The sequence below is a fragment of the Trichoplusia ni genome, chromosome 9 (assembly GCF_003590095.1).
Source record: "Trichoplusia ni isolate ovarian cell line Hi5 chromosome 9, tn1, whole genome shotgun sequence".
NCBI lineage: Eukaryota > Metazoa > Arthropoda > Insecta > Lepidoptera > Noctuidae > Trichoplusia > Trichoplusia ni.
This window is the reverse complement of record NC_039486.1, coordinates 2523839-2539275: the sequence shown is the minus strand read 5'-3', so window position 1 is coordinate 2539275 and position 15437 is coordinate 2523839. Positions and strand designations below refer to the sequence as shown.

General features: G+C 33.5%; 1 protein-coding gene across 1 annotated transcript in view; it reads left to right on the top strand.

Annotated features, from left to right (window-relative positions):
* The window catches only part of LOC113497152 (CUGBP Elav-like family member 1), a 340295-nt gene that overhangs the window by 942 nt on the left and 323916 nt on the right, over positions 1–15437 (top strand). The window contains exon 2 of the mRNA XM_026876556.1: positions 4351–4382. The gene's annotated coding sequence lies outside the window, so the exon portion shown is untranslated. The remainder of the gene's footprint in view (positions 1–4350; positions 4383–15437) is intronic.

Sequence of the window (15437 nt, the reverse complement as noted above, 5' to 3'; positions counted from 1 at the left end):
CGATACACACGGGAGTTTAGTTCGTAAGACCAGAGATTTCGGTAATACACGAATGCTTGCTCTGGGTCTGAGTATCTTGTGCATGTGATTTGGATGTCTGTAGAATCCCCGTGAAACATTTAATATTCGTTAAAGCAGGATTCAATACATTTTGAATTAATTTCTTAACAAATATTTCAAATGCGAATGTGAGTCTATTTATTCATTATAAACTTAACAGAATGCTAAACATCAGTAGGCAAATTTGTAACCTAAAATACACTACTCAAATAAATTTTGAAGACCGGTATTTTTAAATACATCTGACAAAAGAACTTCACTAAAGTACCAACTTCATGCGTAATTTTGTCGCATTATTTGCAATTTACACGACACAGATATTAAAAACATGTTAAAGGTTCCTAAATAACAAATATTTGTTTTTAATTGCAAACAAATATACATACATAACCTCGCAATTTCATAAAAAGAAATCTTTAAAAAAACGAAGAATGAACGAAAAACGAACAATGCTCTTTGTTATAATATGCTGTATGTCGTTCCATATAAGTCTCATTGGGGATTTTAATCGGCTTACCGCTTCGGCGCAGTAGTATCCACTCGAAAAAGCTTCCGACTTAAGTATTATTACTAACTCTCATTTGAAAAAGATTTTCAAAGTTAAAATGATGAATTAAGTTCACTCTGAGAGAATAATAACGGGTAATTAAGCTGTGTTATGATAAAGGATTGAATAACTCAATTTTATAAAAGCTGTTGATGTGTGTTATGTTTTTAGTTGTAGCGTTGGTTATTGTGACGAAATGGTGATATTTTCATATCCACATCCACGTCTGTAAATAGTAATAGACAAGGTTACCATCTCTGGAAATTATTCATCATTAAAATTAGCTTTTACCCCTTTCTTTGCTCGGCTGGTAGGCAGGATAAAAAAAAATATTTTTCTAGAGTTCAAGCTTTCATACACATGCCACATTTTATCAAAATTGGTCATGTAGTTTTGCCATTAATGCGTGAAAGATAAACAAAAGACATAAATGCGTTCGTAATGTATATTTAAACGTATGCTATTAAATCTTAAAGCCGATAAATTCAAAACTTAAAACAAAAGACTTATAATGTTAAAAATATATATGAAAACCGATTAAGTGTAAGTCGGAGAAGCGCCAGTGAAGGTTCCTTACAAGTTGGCTAAAAAAAAAAAATCTGTTGGCTGACACAAAACTGGTGGGCACTTACGTTATATTTCACAAATACAAAATGTAAATTTATGACCGTAACAACCGTTGTGTAGCCTCAATCTTTATTTGTTTTTATAGTTGAAACAGAAAACACCATCTATGCAAAATCCAATTATCTAGCTATCACGGTTCATGAGATACATCTTTTTGACGAACGGATGAACAGTTTGTTGTTATAGCAGAAACAGAAAACACTATCCGTACAAATACCCAATTCTCTATCACGGTTTCTGTTCGTCCGTTTGACAACAGGGTGTACCCTGTTGTCAAACGGACGAACAGACAGACAGCGGAGCCTACGTAATAGGATTGTTTTTTTACTCTAGCTAACCCTAACCCAAAAAAACTAGTTTCTCTTTGTATAATATTATAATAATCCTATGTACCCAGTTTAAATATCAAAGTTTAAGATTTACGATTGAGTTAATCTCTCCTTTATTTGTAGAGAAAATCGTTTACACAATAAACGAGTACTTAAAAGTTAGATTAAACTTTAAAGGGTAATAACTGTTGGAGAATTGACTTTATTATTTAGAACTCTGCTACGAATAGTTAATTATCTTTACGGTTTATAATTACTATAATTTTAACAAACATTAAAGTCAAAAATTCTTGCGAAGGACTTATTCAAGGATAACTGATCGATTCTTAATGTGTCATTAAAAATAGGGTTTTGAGTAATAGAATGTATGTATCAATGTATAGAGACTTACTTTTGTTCTAATATTATGTCCTTTAACACTGGTATATAAATAATGAGCATTATAATGTGTGATGGCACTAAACATTTCACATCATACAATGCAATCAGTTTTCAGCACCCTATACCGTAGGTAGGTACTTATTTGCAAACACTTACAGCTGAAAAGTGTTTTAAGATTTACCTACCCTCAGGGTAAAACCGGATCCATGTAACTGAGGCTGTACTATATTTCCGTCAGTCACTCACTATGCTATGTCTCGTGAACAGTGAATAGCTAGATTATTGAAATTTCCTCGCGTAATCACCCAATCGTTGTCTTCTTCTACTATTTGTTTTTAATTGTGGCTGGCACTGGTAGTCCCACCACCCTAATATAATAACAAGAAAATAATTTCAATAATGACTCTACGACATATTTAAAACTCATCACGCACCCTTCTTGTGCTCGCGGGGGGAATCAACAACGCACTTGTCATTCAGACTGTACTCCGACTATAATTACTACGATTGTTGCACACAGATAGGGAGACACGAGTGTCTACGGCCACTCTTAGTGTAAGAGAGAGAGATGAAGCTAGACGGTGTTTGGTTGTCTCTCGCTTTCACAAATGCAGTAGTGTTATTTAAAGAGACCGTAGTGTGAAGGTCCTTGCAAGGGTGTCTGAGAGGATACGATGTTTTGATAAGTGTTCGCTTTTAGTCGTAGGTCTTTGATTGTGTTTTGTTTTATTTGTTACTATTAAGAAAAGTATTAGGTACGTGTGTTTGTTGCTACTGGATTAGGTTTATGCTATTTACCAATCAGCTGACATCATTGACATTTGTAAATAACGTAGTGCCGCTGCTAGAAAAAGGCTTCGTCAGGTTTTTTAAATCTTAGGGCATGTAATTTTTCAGTAAATAGTAAAAAATAACTACTACTACCACTAGTATTAAAAATATAAACTTTAGCGTTTTAAATTTAATAAAAAAAACTGTGTATAAAATTATAATAATTGTTGTACCAAAGTTTTTTTTTATACCAGCAACCAGCTAAATAAAATCAATACTTAATGCTGCAGCGCTGTGAGTTTCAATTCCTACCATAATTTTTGCAATGTTCCTTTCCCAGACGACTTCTCAACTAAAACAACACGTCCCCACTCCACAATTCACTAATTAACGAAGACACTGCAACCACAATAGGATATCCTACACCTCATTCAATGGACTGCGAATCAAAACAATGAATAAAACGGCCCTTTATATACTGAACAGCTGAACATTCGCGAACAATAACTGATCGCGTTCCCGGCTTTTCAATGACGTACGTTCGGTTGCCGGCGGTTTTAATTTCACGTCGGCAATTGTGCTCTAACGAGGCAGATGAACTAGAAACGCTGACAGTCGCGAGCGCCAATTCTGTATGAGTTTTGGGGTGGTCGGTGATGAGCGGAGCGGGTGGAGATATTGTGTAATTTTTTAGTTAGGAGATTGACTATTTGATATATTGGTTATGCCGTGTGCACATGTCTCACGATACGACGTTTTATTTCATTCTTTACATACCTATACATCACCTTTTTAAGGCAACTATTTTTAATAGATGACGCGATTATTCATGGTTGAAATGTGAATAAAAATATACCCTAACTTTTATTGAAGACTCGGCCAATATTATAAACTTGCAAATTGAGTAACAATATCTCAATTTTGATTAATGTAATTAATTTATTGCCTCAATTGTAATTCAGTTCGGTGTAAATGAACAGACATACATACTTTCGCTGTATATTTTATACCAGTGTCTAAGTCTTCTATATTTTGTTGACAAACCTTTCCTACTCGACGTTTTAAATTTACTGCAGAAATACACTATGTAAATCTCACCTGCAAAACGCTGTCTTTCACAATCAAGGCTGCCTTAAAAAGAGTGAAATGTGCGGTTAGAGCGTATCAGCCGAACTCAACTTTCCTCGTTAGCGCAGGGGTGAAACCGCCTTAGACTTGCGTTTTATTCATTATTTGATATCTCTGAACATCTGTCATCGCTCACCCGCCGTCGCGACAATATCGCAACTGATAATTGCAACTTTGCGAATACTCACAACGACGTGTATTTGACACGTTGACGCGTTGACAGATTGATAATTAAAATTTTGCTGTAAATGCTACGTGACGCTGAAATATTGTTTTAATTTGGGGATGTTTTGATAATTTTGTGCTGGATAGGTATAATTGTTTACGTTGATGTTGCATTGTTTTAATGAGATTAATTTGCTTTTCATCTCGCATGTTACAACATAGGACATCTTGACATTGAAGAATAAAGTAGAAGAACAATAAATGAAGAGACTTTTCTTTAGGTTGTTTAACGTTTTGTTTAGCTTAGGTATATTATATTTATGTCAATTTCTCCTGTTCCAGGTTTTCAAAAGTCGGCAAGCTGGCGCACATAAGTAAGTGTAAACCACTTATTTCTTCTTTAAGTAATTTATTTTACAAATGTTAAGTCCGTAAACCCACTTCGTAGCTATCGGTATTTTGTTCTTGTTAATATACATGACACTGTTTGCTTTACACAAACAATCTTCCCGATCATATCGTTTACAGGGAAAGTTTTAATTCATTTGGATAAAAACTCAGTCGAAGCGAAAACTTTGTTTGGGCCACGTCGCGAAGTAATTTATAAAACGTAATACCTACCAAAAGATATTAAACTCAAATACTATTTTGCATAAAGTTGTGAAAAAGGGGAACCACCTGTGTATAAGTATCGGAGATCCGAACCGAACGGAATCAAAGCGGGGTTTAAGTTTAGATCAGAGATACTCAACAGTTTTTTATCAATTGTTATCTGAATTATTTGAAAAGATAATGTATTATTAAATGTTATGAATGTTAAAAAAAACATTATTGACTTTTATGATATTTTTTATTGTTCTTTGATAAATGAAGCAGATGTTTTTACTATAAATTCTCAAACACTTTCAAAACTTAAGCTTATTAAAGACTTTCATAAATTACTTTACAGTCGAGCAGACCATAAAACTTAAAAATAACTTTACTAATTTGCATAAATTATGACTATGAATTCATTTGACTTTTTCACTTCGAATTTAGGTTGAGTACCCCTGGTTTAGGTGAGCCAATCGCGAATGAAAAAAGTTTGAGACGTACCCCGCCAAGAAATTCTCGCGACACTACAAAAAAAAAACACGCGGATTCCGTTATTCTAAGCCTCTTATATTCTTAACACGGTCGGGCTGCGGAAATGTCGAAATATACCTTTTTTTACTGGCTCGACGAAATGTAATTTTGCTTCTAACTTTTCACTTAGGTGGCAAACTCAGCAGATGGGTGTATGTAAGTTTGCGTTATTTTGAAAACTTTTTTGGAGTACATCCAAAATTCCAAATAGAGTGTGTTTGGTTGCCTAGAATCGTGTCCCCTCCCCTCTTCTCTTCCCCTAAGGTTGTTTTATACAAGGTTCATTAAATAGGTCTCGTTATTCAGAACTGATATGAACAATTTAAAGTGAAGAATGAGACTGGCATTGAAGTCTAATCTCATTTTTATGTCAGTTACATACTTTGCCTTAAATTGGTCTTATCAGTACGGACTACTAATAATATTTCATGGTCAGCTCATCTCGCCACAGACGCCCGTTTCTGAATAATGTGGCCAGCCAATTTTTTCACAAATATCTCTCAGTTAAAAGTTGTCCAAGCTAAAATGCTGTCTCTATCATACTTATATATCTATACTAATATATAAAGCTGAAGAGTTTGTTTGATTGTTTGAACGCGCTAATCTCAGGAACTACTAGTCCAAATTGAAAAATTCTTTTTGTGTTGAATAGACCATTCATGGAGAAAGGTAGGCTATAAACCATCATGCTGCGACTAATAGGAGCGAAGATACAATGGAAAATGTGAAAAAAAACAGGGCAAATGTGTGTGAAAATAAATCATAACATATATCTTTTACCCACGGGGACGAAGTCGCGGGCAACAGCTAGTTAGTAATATGGAGGCAAATATGCACGTGGAAAGCATAATATTTAGGTATCTAATAATATCCTCTTTGATAACTGCAAAAAAACCCTTCGAAAGCAACAATAGCTAACATCAAAACGAGGTTACTTAATATTAGAAATCAGTGACATTATCAATTTAAATCAGTTTTCGTCATCTTTGGATGTTCCATAAATTAACCCCTAGTGCCTTTGTTACCTTACGACAAAATATGCAATATTGCTCTAAAATGTTAATAAACTTTTAATAAAACTTCAGCTAGTTGTTTATACTTTTTAATAAAGTTCCTTTTTTATGTTTTTTTTTTGTATGTTTAAATTAAGTCATATTATTTTTCCTACTGTCGTAAAGCTAAAGTAGCTAAAGAGAATTGACGGCCGAAAAAAAAAGCCTACCAGGTAGACTGTTCCATTTAATTACTATAAAGCTGACTTTTAAATTTTGGATTTTGTGAAAATAATGCTCGATTTTCTACATTTTTAATCACTGAACATTAGAGATAGATGACGACCTCTGTGGTCGAGTGGCGTACGCACCGGTTTCAAGGTGTCGCTAGCTCTGAGGTCCCGGGTTCGATCCCCGGTTGGGTCAATGTAAAAATAAACATTTCTACATTGTCTCGGGTCTGGGTGTTTGTGGTACCTTCGTTGTATCTGAATTCCATAACACAAGTGCTTTAGCAACTTACTTTGGGTTCAGAACAATGTATGTGATGTTGTCCGCATTTATTTATTTATTTATTTAGATAAAAAATACAGACTATAAGATATTGTTTCAAAAGTAATTACTAACAAAAACAAAGTATACTTTTTCAGTTCGAGAAATTCAATCTAGACTATTCACGCGTACAGTCAACAAAAAAGTCGTAAACTACAGCCACGTCTATAAATGCCAGATGAAATTCACCTTTATTTATTTGCGGCGAACATTTGCCCGACTTTGCGGGATAACCACGAGTGCTCGAGTATTATCCTTAAAATTGTATTAAGCTCTGTATTTTAGGGTTTATTTTATTTCTATCTTCGTTACTAGGTTAAGGAGTATTTCGGGGACATTAATATCATACTTGTTGTTATTTTTAAGTAGAGGTTTTGGGTATTTGGTTTTATGTGTTTGAATATTGTATTGTTTTTTTAACACAACTGAGTAAACGCTAGAGAAATAATGGAATGATAAATTTTAATCGTTACCCTGATTAAGACCATAAAACGATGTTCCAATTTAGGACTGCTACCTATAATACTTCTAAATTTAATTACTTGAAATCCTAAAGTTTTTTTTTAACTCAATTTAGCTTTACAAAGCTTAGCTTTGAAAGATGAGACATGACATTAAAATAAATAATATCAGGCTGTTACCTCTTCTCAATCTCTTTTCAAAAACTTTATTCATACTTTGCATTATAAATCTAAATGATAGTCCAGATATTATCACCTGTCCTCAAGCCTTTGCTTCTACTTTACCATATCTATACTAGATACTATATCGATCAGCTGTTATCCACAATAAACTTCCAAGATAACTCAAAATAAGAAACCATCAAGAAACAAACTCACTCCACACTCTCTCAGTACGGCCCGACAGGATTGCAATAAAATTGCAACTTGCAATCGCAATCTCCAGGGATTGCTGAGAACAATCAATCCCAAGCTGGAACGTAATTTACTTTTGCCGCCTTGTAAATAAGAATCAAACATGGACAAAGCATTTGAGTTTAGAGCCGCAGGGCACAAGCGAAATGAGCGACTCTGAAAAAAGAGCCAAGTTATTTTGAATTTACAATGAAGTGGAATGAAGGGATGTTTTTTAGCATTCGTTTGCTATTTGAAATATAAATTTGGAAACATTTTATGTTCTCTCTTTGATTTGTTTTGAATATTTGGGTACGTAAGTTTTACTATAAGTTTTGGCAAAATGGTCTTGAATTGATTAATGAAAGACTATCAAATACAAACCGATTTTTGACCTTCTCAGATATACGTATTTTGTACATCGTCGGGGATAGTTCAAATCCGACAATCTATCATACGTAAAGTCCGCGTATCTACAAGTTTCACAGGGAAGTTTAAAACTGAATTAGGTACATTCTTTTTGTAACAAATACGGCCGCGAAACTAAAATTTGCTTAATTTGTGAAATGTTATGCGGATTTGCACTATCCCCAACGGTATATTACACATAACAAAACTGACTAATTTTGGTGATTTTTCAAAATCTCGTTACAATCTTTCACTTTTACTCCCATTATAGACGCTCAAAATGATTTGCTATACGCTGAAATAACTAAAAATTTCAAAATCACCAGCAATTTATGAGCTTCCCAAAAAAAATAATTTCCTTTGAAATCAAATCTCTGGAAATACATTTCTTGTGTACAACTTTTTTTTGCTAGGTTTCCTCGTGTTGCGAACATAAGTTGACATTTAAAGTTGATCCTTCTGTTTTGGAAGTGTGTTGAAATACTTTTACGAATTTCTGGCTTTTTATATAAAGGTTTAAAAGGTTTTTTGTAAGACTTATTTTGGGAAAGAAAATACATAATTATAATATTTAAACCAAAACGTGATCGTCTAAGAAAATGTAAAAATAGAGTACTTACTTGGTTTTTCGAGGTTCCTTAGACGTTATATATTATGGACATAAAACGATGTCTCAATTACCAAAACATTTAGGCTAAATCAAATATTTTCTACATTTAATAACATAAATCTGTTTAATAAGTCAGACAGATTTCTAAAAAATATTGTAATATATTTTTCACTTAATCACATCATTAAAAGTAAGCAAGATACTCGTAAAAAGTACTTAAGTTTGTTCTAGTAACATCACTTGGTAGTAAAAACTTACTGGCAGCATACGAGATTTTAAATCACTGTATCTGTTATTTTTTTTTTGTTTACGAGATAAAGGACAAAAGACGAATCCAATATTTTTTTGAAATTTCTGTGACGGACGGACGGTGAATTGTACTTTTTTTGTTCAATTCTCTATTGCAATCGACACGTCATTTTGCAGGTTTTATAATTATGACTCCTTAATCATTTTTAAAAAGTTCTACAACATAAATGAATAAGATCAAATCAGTACCAATTTTCCATAATCCATTGCCTTACTTATCCAATCCGCGTCACCAACAAAATCGTTCGCCACTTTTAATGGGAAAAATAAATTAAACCTGCAGTTCCCGACTGTACTATAAACAAGCCAGCTTCATTACTTACCTCGAAGCCTTAGGAAGTACAGACGGGAGCAGCGGGGTGAAGCCACACAAGCTTGAACGGTAATGGTTAATAGTTGTTGCGAAACGGTCAATGTTTTTGCAAAATTGTTTTCATTTATTTTGTTCGGTTGAGCTCGAGTTGAGTTTTTCGAGTGGTGCTGGTTGATGGTTTGGAGTTAATTATATTCTGTTTGTTAATAAAACGTGAATTGAGTGTATTCTGTGTTGGTAGCTTCTACAAGAATGAAGAGAACAAAGAATTTTCGAGTCAAGTTGATTTAATAGTTCTAGGTTCAATTATTGAATATATCTGCTGGAATTAATGAAGCCGTTGCTAAATCTCGATTTTTTTTATCAATCTTTATCTTTCTTCAATAAAAGAAATTTAATCTCTTAAAACTTCTATTGCCTAGCTTGCATGATTGACGAGATACAGCGCCTGGTAACAGATGCACCCACAAATTTATTTGTCACGCAAATAATCTATTTATCTTAAAACTTAAAATTGATTCTCAGTAGACCAACTCTCCCTTGACCACTTTTTTCCATGTTAACCAATGTTCCTATAAAAATGACTACTATCATAAAAATAGCAAAACAAAATCACTTAACCTTAAGCATTATCCCCACTTGATTCCATACCTTCGTAAGCTAAAGTCGACTATCATATAATATTACAACAGTACTTGAAACAACGGTAGAGCATCGATCCGGGTATTAATAGCCGCTCGACTATACGATAATAGCGGCCGTCTATTGCAAGACGCCATTCCAATGCGACTAGGCAATAGGCATTCCATATCTATTGACAGTTGTATTAAGATGGCTACACAAGAGCTGTATTTTGTTAATGAAGCTTAGTGGAGGTAAATTGTTTATTTTTTCAGTCTATTTTTTTTTGTTTTTTTTTTTGTTTTTGTTCGTGGTTTCGTGATTCGGATTTTTTTTTATGTAATCAAGAATTAAATAATATGTAAAATATAAGTCTATGTACGTCCCACTTCTGGTTCTAGGCATCTTCTTATATAGGGAAGGCTTGAGCTGCAGTCAGCTGGTGTAAGGTTTTTTTGGAGAATTAAAAATATGGCGATATCAGATTTCAGATTTGAAAATTATTTTCCTACGATTTTTCCTTACGTCGTTCATTAGATTTCTTTCAGAAATAAACAAAATATTTCAATTTTAACAATATTAAATATGTCAATATACGATGTATTCACCGCCTAATACTTAAACATATTAACAATAATCGTAATATTTACTTACCTACAGCATTTACGTCGACTATTATACTAGTAATATTCTCAATTCCGAATTCTCTAATGAATGAAATATCGTAATAGACAATGCTCTGACTATTAGGACCTAATAATTATTTTTAGTATAAATCTGAAAAACGATATTAAGTATGAAAATATACAAGGAGACGTTAATTTTTTTCATCTTATTTTCTAAATACTGTTTTAAACTTATTACCACATTGCAAGCTTATGAAGCAGGCTGGCAATAATATAAATGTATAGTATAGCTTAGACTAAAAAGCTTTAATCACACTGATCAAATTCCAATTAATTTCAACTAAATACACAAGGGTTGTTGCACCCGTCGGAGCAATTAAAGGCATTTTTTTCCTAAAACAAACATTACGCCCCAATGATGTGGGGAAACTTTTCAAACGCTGGCTACCCTAAAAATGTGACGTCAGAGTGACGGCTCGTATGATTGATTACGTCATTTTTTGTCTCACTCGAACGGTTTATTGAAATTGATGGCTTGTTCACGGAGAACAGACTATAGACATTCGTTTCGTAATCGTTTCCTTTTTTTATGTTATTAATGAGTTTATTTTTTCGCTTTTGTGTATTTGAGTACTTATCGGTTATTTATTCTGTTCTGATTTGATTTGAGAGTCATTTGAATAAATAAATAACTGTTATAAATAATCGATTATTTTTCACTGAAATGTTTCGCTGCGTCAACACAATATGACTATAGACTGGTTAGGTTTGAAAATAGTCTGGTAATTTTGGTAAACACGCATGGCTTACTACTGAAAATTACTAAAACGTAACGTAATCCATCAGAATTTCATGAATTAATCATTCATTGAAATATTTAATAAGTTCGTTTATTTATATATATGACAGCTACATTTTTAAACTGAAATGAAGATGGAACAGCAACTGTCGGATGTTATTACATATTGCATCACAACGTATTTCATTCAGAAGCCGAACCATTGCACTGTTAATTAATCAATGTATTGATGACCTGTCTCACTGTACTTTGCGAATATCCATAAAAAGGGATATCATGTTTCCATGGATATTATGTTCGCATGTGAGTTTTCAGCTTGAAGTGATTCTCAATGCGTTTGTTTTCTTATATCATGGTTACTATTGAACAGACGTGAAGCTTGAGTCACTACTTACTGTGCAGTTTTAAAAGTGCCTTCAAAACGGCCAATTTGTTTTTGGTTCTGATTATGACACTTGCTGTATTTAGCAGTTTCCAAAATTATAAATGTACTTTAATATTTCCATCACTAATCCGTTCCACCGCTAGACAAAGGCTTCTCGCAAAGTTCACGAAAGTAGCATAAATATAGTCAATTTAGGGTTTCCCGTACTCTCCGCCGTCTGAATCTGTATCAAGAATTTCAGTACGACTTATTCATAACAAATCAATTATAAAAAATCGTAAGCTTTTATTACATACTCTAGAAAGACTTTTTGTCATCCTTTATGAACATTTAATGTAAAAATTTATCTTTTATAAATGAAACGCGAACTCAACGTAAAACGAATAAGTTTTGTTCTGTTCCTTTAATAAAATGGACCCCGACTAAGAGCTCACTAATTAGCCAGATAAATAAACACTAATTAAAAGTGTAAATTAAATATCGCCTCTTATTTATCTTTACAAGCTATTTGCGACGTTTTTTTTTCTAAAGAACAAAGTGCTGAAGGAAGCTTTAAAGAAAAATACAGTTTGGATGCTTGACTAAAGAGATTTTGGTTTAAAAATAAATGTTACACTCCATTGTGTCTGTTTTTGTCCGGAAATAGCAAGTGTAAATTTTGGGGATATATAAACGTTTCTTTTGGATTTGCCTGCATGGATGGATATATAGTGTGGGGATCAATTACCGCATAGGACAAGCTTTTGTGATACTTTTCGCAATACAAGGATTAAATTATTCTCGAGGGAGTCTTTTGGAGACAGAATGAGAATAATAATATTGTTAGTTATATTATCTTGATAAAAATTAAAATAATGAGTAATCATAGATTGGCATGTTTGTATTTTATGTGATAGGTTAAAGTTAACTGCATACCTATTGATGGTTATTAATATCATCAGGGACATTAATAATTTGTTGAAAACAAAAGAACAGAAAAAGAACAACAAAATATTTCGTAAATCATTTTTAAACCCTTTCGCACTTAGCGATCAAGATACCCCTACCAATGTATTCTCGAATACCAACACTCTGTGCCCACCTCAAGGGCAAAAAGCGTAAAAATATCCTGATATAAAACAATGTAGTACAGGGTCACGCTTGAAACGTTTGGGGACGTAACTCACTTACAGCTATTCAATTTGACGGTATATTTTTGAATCAATTTGCCGCCCCACTTGCCATGTTTGGTTCATGGAGTGGCCTGTTCGTGCGTATAGTTTTATATATTATCAAGGTTAGAGGTTTCAAATGCCGGCAGTAATTTGGATTTTGGACCGTTTTTCTGATATATACCATCCTTATGTGGGGAAGTATTTAATTGAGTGTGGGATCTTTCGAATGATTTTGTTATCGACTACCTAACTGGTTCATGGTTTTCGTGTTCTATTTTTTTCTTCGTTGATGTTGTTTCGAGTGTAAGATTGGTTCCGTTAATATTTGATACTTTCATTTAATTTTCTTAAATGCTTTACCCTGAGACAAGGATACGTGGGACTTTCCGGAAGGTTTAGAGATCAAAGCATAAGAAGGCAAAAGGCAAAGTTCAAAATTTACTTGTAACATAAACAGCAAGAAATAAAAATAACACGTGCATATTTATACTATCATGTAATTATGTCAGGAAATACTAATTTAATTAGGCCTCGTGCGAGGTAAGCTTGGCTTCGTTAGAACCACGCTGTTGTAGAATGATTTTGCTATTTTACTTAAGTCAAGAAAATAGTACACCAAACTATTTTTTAAAGAAAGTGGGATATTTCGTGTTCCGTATCACAGTTGTCATTGTCCATTCTATTGTTTTGGTCTGTACATATTATTTGGCACAGATAGTCGTTTCGTACGCCAACAGCATATTGACTATTGACAGCGCACCCTTAGACCTACCCTCACGTACCATCTGAGGGTTGCAAGAAATCAATACGCCTTTGGAAATTTTAAACGTCCGTTACCAAGGATTTTTGAAGGGTAGATCGCAAAACCTAATAGATAGGGTGTACGAACCGATATTAACCGGTATGGACCGGTTTGAACTGCTTTAAACTTGATTAGGGCGGACATTTTGATGTTAAACTCGTTTGTATCGTTAAGTCAAGATGGCGATAAGATTGGGTGTATTGAAAAGGGGTCGGGAAGATTGATTTGTATGTTTTATCTTTTGCTGTTTCCTTTTAAGGCTCTTTGTTAAAAGATAGTCTTTAATTTTATTTAAAAAAAGATGTTTATCTCAAACATTTTAAGCACAACTGGAAAGTTACACTAAGTAAAAAATTATTTAAGTCTAACGTGAAAATTATCTTTATTTCTAATATAATAAGGTCGATATTTGTATTTCGTATTTATTTTTATTCACGTTTGTTGTGTATGCGTGTTTTAAAGGTTACCAGACAATCCCTCCTATTGTCCTGAATCTCCTTGGTCAGATCATACAGATACATCAGATACATTTATAAAATTAAATTAATTTAAGTGAATCCGAAAAGCGTTTTGTCAATTAATACCGAGTAATCTATTACATTGGACAAATTAATAATCATCCTTTGCTGGGCTTCACAATACTTTGGGTCAAATTCTTTCAATATTGGTAACGTTTGCAAATAAACGAAACGTAAAACAGAACAAAAAAATGTGATGTGATTATAAGAATTAAAGATTATAATTGAGACATCAGTAGATGAGCATGAGGAGCTCGTGGCTAAGCTATAACCGCATAAGTGAATCGATCACAGGTTAAGCTATGCTTGACGCGGTTGGTCCGTAGATGGGTGACCATCTTTGTCATAACGAGTTCCTCCGTGTTTCGGAAGGCACGTTAAATTGTGGGTCTCGGCTGTTATTCCTACATCTTTGACAGTCGTTACAAGGTAGTCAGAAGCTTGAAAAGTCTGTCAGCAAGTCTAACCAAGGAGTATTGTGTTGCCCAGGTAACTGGGTTCAGGAGGTCAGATAGGCAGTCGCTCTTTGTAAAACACTGGTAGTTAGCTGAAACCGGTTGGACTGGTAGCCGACCCCAACATAGTTGGGAAAAGGCTAGGCCAATGATGAATTGAGACATCAATAAACTTTTTTCCTACAAGTTACATAATTTTCCGTTTTACCATTTCCAATGTATTCGTCTTCGGATTTTTTATTTGTTTATTAAAATAAAATACGTTTCCCATCGTTTTAATAATCTTCCTGATGGACTTATATAATAATTTTATACATTATCTATCTAACTAAATATATATTTTATGTCGAATACTCCATTGACGTGGTAATCAGGAATACAAAAATAATAGATTTACTAAACTAACCTTCTGTTTAATATAATAAACATTAACTCAAATTGTTCTCCTAATTCAGTACACTCAAACATCTTTGTACTCTAATATTAAGTTTCATCATTTCTTACGTCGATTTGATTCGGCAACATTTCTCTACTATCCCTACCCACAATACGGAACATGAATAGGCCATCCCCTATAGAAATGAATTCTATACATTCATCCGATATTGGAATTCTACGACAAAGGATTGGTCAACCTTTTTTAGGGGTATCTACCCCCTAATATCTATGACTGAGTTTCTATAAAACTATTGTGTAGCGAATGATAAGGGCAGAGTAGATTTGGTATTATGAGTTAAAAAAAAAATGGAGCGGACCATTTACATTTCCCTTTTGATGAATAAAAATGAATTGATTGTGAAGGTCGGGTTTTCATTTGCCCTTTAATTGTGTAATGAAGGGTATGGCCGTGTGTGACGCGATTGCATTTATTTCAACTGAAATAAAACGTTTCTGAATTGCATAAAA